A 6,705-nucleotide genomic window follows, 5' to 3' on the forward strand; every position below is an offset into this window, starting at 1 on the left:
AAAAGAATGTTTACGGTAATCTTAACAATGTCTGTTTTCTGGTGGTGTAATTAGAAAGAAGTAAATAATGATTGAAAATAAATTACATAAAATAAATAATTAAATATCCAAATAAATAACATTAAATGTTAACATCAAAAGGGTGGCTCAAGTTTATGCTTTGCAGGAGCGACGGGCATAAGGTAGAAACATGAGCAAACTGTACTTACCACCCGTTAGATAATCATTTTTGAAATGGTGCATGTGAGGGCACATGCTGCTGACCACCTGCTGTCTTGACCTCTAAGTGACCTGATTGTGACGTAGGAAAATTGTTTGAGAATCAGTAAACGCAGCATTCGGTATTTGCAAAGAAATTGGTCTAAAAACACATTTTTTAAAGAAATAAAAGGTGCCCCAGCTCGAACAGCGCTATTATCGGACTTGCAGTTGAGGAGGAGATACCGGAACAAACTTTGGCTTAGTGCTATTATAATATGATGATCAACTAACAAAACATCTTAAACAGCCCTTTTGCTCGAGATTACATATCCAACCTTTCTAGAACTTGGAACCATCCCTCACCCTCAATTTCACTTAAAATCTAAAACCCACTCCAAAAATCATTTCATTGCCCCTGTATTGAACTAATAGTATATTTTTGAATATCTTTTTTAAAAAAGTGACAATAATCAAATCTGATGTAATAATAAAACAATTAAAGCGTTACATTTGACTGTTATAAGACAAATTTTAATGTACCCTACCTAGTGAGTTTACTGGTAAAATTATTAAATAAAGAAGTTAAATTTAATTTTGTTCTTCATTGTTCTTTTAGGCTTGAAGCTGTTCATTGTGGGTGTCTTCCATTGTGTCCTAACCAGCTGGTCAAATCTTATGAGTTCAGAGTTCTCAACTTGCTATAGGCCTAATTGATTTCAGTAGTTTGGATAAAAAAATTCTGTAGTAATTACACAATTTCAATAGTTGTCTACATGTTTCAGAGCATGTACAAAATGAGATTCAGAAAGACTATCACACTGTGATTGTGTTTTGATTGTGTCTTCCATTGTGTCCTAACCAGCTGGTCAAATCTTATGAGTTCAGAGTTCTCAACTTGCTATAGGCCTAATTGATTTCAGTAGTTTGGATACAAAAATTCTGTAGTAATTACACAATTTCAATAGTTGTCTACATGTTTCAGAGCATGTACAAAATGAGATTCAGAAAGAATATCACACTGTGATTGTGTTTTGACAAATTGTAATCTAGAAATGGAAATGGAAATCCAGAACAAGGGCTTTTCGTGGATCGATTGTGGGTCGATGATTTGTCCATCATAAATTTGTGTTTTATTAGGGGTTCTCATAATTGTAAGCCAAATCATAAATTAATATCTCCATTTCCATATATTAGATGGCAGCACTTAAATAAGTAATTCAATATTCAAATATTAAAGATGTACTGTATTGTCCCTTTGATTAATTCAAAAAAACTTTTGAAGTATCATAATAGTTATAAACTTTCACCCAAAATTTTACTAAATTTAACTAAAATACAGACGTTTTTTTGTTAAAAAAGTAACTTTGACTTCCAGTCAAAGTTTTCGATCAAAACATATCTCATAATGCAACACGCTTTTTTGGCTACTCTGTATGCATAATCATAAAACTTCCTCGCGATCTGTGCGAAACACATTCTCAACCGTGACGAGTTGTAAACAATCCTAATTAGCAGCATACTCGTGGTTTAAAATCTTTGTTTATTTTCTTGCTATAATTTTCCAGATGAAATGTAATCAAATTAATTTACCTGTTAATTACGTAAACTTGTTGTTTTTGGCTCAAATTTTTGACCTAAAGTGAATAACTTTAAGGTTTGAGACGTTTCTAGTATAAATTATATTTAGACATACATCACTTCCAACCCATAACACCTCAGTGACAGTTTTTTAAAAATATAGTTTAAAACATTTCCAGTAGAGTTTCAGCCATGTTGATAGGCCTATGACTCACCCCAAACTTAACATTCAATTCAAATTGAGAGCCTACTACCATTAGCCCAAGCAAAATCCCCACTATTCCCTTTACCGCAACTCCCCCCTACCCTCCTGACTTTGTGAATTTGTTTAATGTAGTTTAAAACCTTCACAGTACAATTGCAGTCATTTTGATACCCATATGTATGGTTACGTGCAGAAACAGAAATTTGTATAACGAACAGAAAAACACAAAAAGTGGAAAAAAGGTTGGGAATTTTGACCCATAACTTGTATTCCAGATGGCGGATGATGCTCAAATACAGTTTACAACCTTCCGGTACCAATACGGTCATTTTGATACCCCATATGTGTGCAGTAACAAAAATGTGTATAACTAACATACAAACATCAAAGTATCAAGCAGATTAATAAGTTAAATTCATACAAAAAAAATTGATCAAAGTTTTGTTTTTTTCTGAAAGTGATTTTTGACGCTAATACATTCAAAGTTGAATTTTGTAGTTGTTTATTTGCTCTTTAAAGTTTAATACTTTCACTTTACCTTGGAAAATACATTAGCATTCATCTTGTGTTTCTTTATGTCACTAATTTCCTTGATCTAAACCAATTGAATATAATTATATATATATATAATATACATTCATTGTAAGTTTTTATTTAATTTTTAATCATTTCAAAACTAGATTCAATTTAAAAACTTCAGCAAATATCCATTGAAAATACTCCTAAATTAGATTAAAAATTACTAATTATTATTAATTAAAATATAGGAAATACTGATTTATGATTAGATATCAATTTGATTTTATTAATTAAAAACAATAATAATAATGTTACTATTGTATTAGCATAGTTTTAAATAATACAATTAATATTGTTTTTACAGAATGACTTATGATTATTTGGTATAATATTTAAAAATGATTAATAATAAAACATTAATTGTTACTAATATTATATAATTTAAAATACAAAATGAAAAATTCCGTTTAATAAATTTTAAACAAATAACAGTTGATATGGCAATATATTTGATTAATATGTTATAACATTTGGATTATTATAATAAAATAATTATTCAATGATAAAGCAAAATGATAATTTAAAAGAAACAAAGAAGAATCTAAATTATTAAATAATTACAGATTCTGATTTGTTATGGTGGTCTTATAACCATCATCACTGTTGTCTTAAAAGATCAAAATAGCGATCCAAGTTGATGCCATTGAGCTGTACCTGGTGTAAGATAAAGCCCATTCAGGTCTGAATCATGAACATTCTCTTATGGGGCTCTTTTAACCATCATCACTGTTGTCTTAAAAGATCAAAATAGCGATCCCAGTTGATGCCATAGAGCTGTACCTGGTGTAAGATAAAGCCCATTCAGGTCTGAATCATGAACATTCTTTTATGGGGCTCTTTTAACCATCATCACTGTCTTCTTGAGACTGTAGTACCTACTATGGAAATTCCACCAGCTGGTGCCTGTCAAACCCTCTGTACCTGGTGTAAGGTAAAGCCCATTCAGGTTTGAATGATGACAACTATTGTACCACCAAACACCTTTGTTATACTCAGCACAGTTAGTACCGATCCCGCTACCGCTTCTCTTATCATTGTCTCTATCAGACGTTGAAAATTGTTGACCATTGTGGCGTGATGTCAAAGGATCACCTAAACAAACAAAATTTTAAATCATCTTTAGTTTACTTCATACATCTTTAAATTAAAATTCATTTTTAAATATTTGTTTTTCTTTCTATTACAAATAAAATAAAAGATATTTGATATAAAAGGGAAAATAAAACACAAATTTATAAACTATTCTTATATATCATATATTCTTTATTTTATTTTTTTTTTTTGTCAGAGTTATTATACTTTAAAAGCAATGCATTTTAATATTGAAGAAAGCCAAAGTTATATGATAAGTAAAAAGTGCGATTAATAAAGTACTACTCCTCCCTTATTCGTTGTAGTATTGAGCTGGGATGAATATACAAAGCCATAGAGCCGGATTTTGAATATCATTGGCTCCTTGTTTAGGGACCACTGACTAATCCTATTGAATTAGAACAGGTAATGAATGCGTTCAACGTTGCAACATTTAGTAAGGAATTTAATCGTTATTTTTATCCATATGTTTTTTTTAAATAACAAAAAATATAATATAATGTACCACACAGTGATATATTTTCGACTAGTTAGCCGTTATTCAAGAGATAATAGTGAGTTTTGACAAAAAGTCTTGCCGCGTTGATCGGTGGGCTAGGCAAGGCCGAGCTAATCGTAGTCGCTACTTTATTGTTGATTTTCTCAAAATGAAGATTTCCTGAGCTATAAATAGTGACTCGTATGTTTTCATTAATGTGTTATTTTTTGTTTGTTTACTATTTATACAAATTTATATATTATTTTTATCAATTATTGCAAAATCTTACTTTTCAGCCTTTTGGCTGCCGTTGTATTATTGATTTCTTTTTTATGAATAAATATACATGAAGTGATTTAATAAACCAATTTTAATAAACAACGCCTCATTTTAAAGCATACACATACACATACTGTTGCATTGACTGCCTCATAAATGCCTACTACATTAATCATACATATACGGTTGCATTGACTGCCTCATAAATGTCTACTACATTAATCATACATATACTGTTGCATTGACTGCCTCATAAATGCCTACTACATTAATCATACACATACTGTTGCATTGACTGCCTCATAAATGCCTTCTACATTAATCATACACATACTGTTGCATTGACTGCCTCATAAATGCCTATTACATTAATCATACATATACTGTTGCATTGACTGCCTCATAAATGCCTATTACATGAATCATACACATACTGTTGCATTGACTGCCTCATAAAGGTCTACTACATTAATCATACACATACTGTTGCATTGACTGCCTCATAAATGCCTATTACATTAATCATACACATACTGTTGCATTGACTGCCTCATAAATGCCTACTACATTAATCATACACATACTGTTGCATTGACTGCCTCATAAATGTCTACTACATTAATCATACATATACTGTTGCATTGACTGCCTCATAAATGTCTACTACATTTAATCATACACATACTGTTGCATTAACTGCCTCATAAATGCCTACTACATTAATCAAACACATACTGTTGCATTGACTGCCTCATAAATGCCTACTACATTAATCATACACATACTGTTGCATTGACTGCCTCATAAATGCCTACTACATTAATCATACACATACTGTTGCATTGACTGCCTCATAAATGCCTACTACATTAATCATACACATACTGTTGCATTGACTGCCTCATAAATGCCTACTACATTAATCATACACATACTGTTGCATTGACTGCCTCATAAATGCCTACTACATTAATCATACACATACTGTTTTATTGACTGCCTCATAAATGCCTACTACATTAATCATACACATACTGTTGCATTAACTGCCTCATAAATGCCTACTACATTAATCAAACACATACTGTTGCATTGACTGCCTCATAAATGCCTACTACATTAATCATACACATACTGTTGCATTGACTGCCTCATAAATGCCTACTACATTAATCATACACATACTGTTGCATTGACTGCCTCATAAATGTCTACTACATTAATCATACATATACTGTTGCATTGACTGCCTCATAAATGTCTACTACATCATACACATACTGTTGCATTAACTGCCTCATAAATGCCTACTACATTAATCAAACACATACTGTTGCATTGACTGCCTCATAAATGCCTACTACATTAATCATACACATACTGTTGCATTGACTGCCTCATAAATGCCTACTACATTAATCATACACATACTGTTGCATTGACTGCCTCATAAATGCCTACTACATTAATCATACACATACTGTTGCATTGACTGCCTCATAAATGCCTACTACATTAATCATACACATACTGTTGCATTGACTGCCTCATAAATGCCTACTACATTAATCATACACATACTGTTGCATTAACTGCCTCATAAATGCCTACTACATTAATCATACACATACTGTTGCATTAACTGCCTCATAAATGCCTACTACATTAATCATACACATACTGTTGCATTGACTGCCTCATAAATGCCTACTACATTAATCATACACATACTGTTGCATTGACTGCCTCATAAATGCCTACTACATTAATCATACACATACTGTTGCATTAACTGCCTCATAAATGCCTACTACATTAATCAAACACATACTGTTGCATTGACTGCCTCATAAATGCCTACTACATTAATCATACACATACTGTTGCATTGACTGCCTCATAAATGCCTACTACATTAATCATACACATACTGTTGCATTGACTGCCTCATAAATGCCTACTACATTAATCATACACATACTGTTGCATTAACTGCCTCATAAATGCCTACTACATTAATCATACACATACTGTTGCATTAACTGCCTCATAAATGCCTACTACATTAATCATACACATACTGTTGCATTGACTGCCTCATAAATGCCTACTACATTAATCATACACATACTGTTGCATTGACTGCCTCATAAATGCCTACTACATTAATCATACACATACTGTTGCATTAACTGCCTCATAAATGCCTACTACATTAATCAAACACATACTGTTGCATTGACTGCCTCATAAATGCCTACTACATTAATCATACACATACTGTTGCATTGAC

Source organism: Antedon mediterranea, chromosome 1 (assembly GCF_964355755.1).
Source record: "Antedon mediterranea chromosome 1, ecAntMedi1.1, whole genome shotgun sequence".
Taxonomy (NCBI): Eukaryota; Metazoa; Echinodermata; class Crinoidea; order Comatulida; family Antedonidae; genus Antedon; species Antedon mediterranea.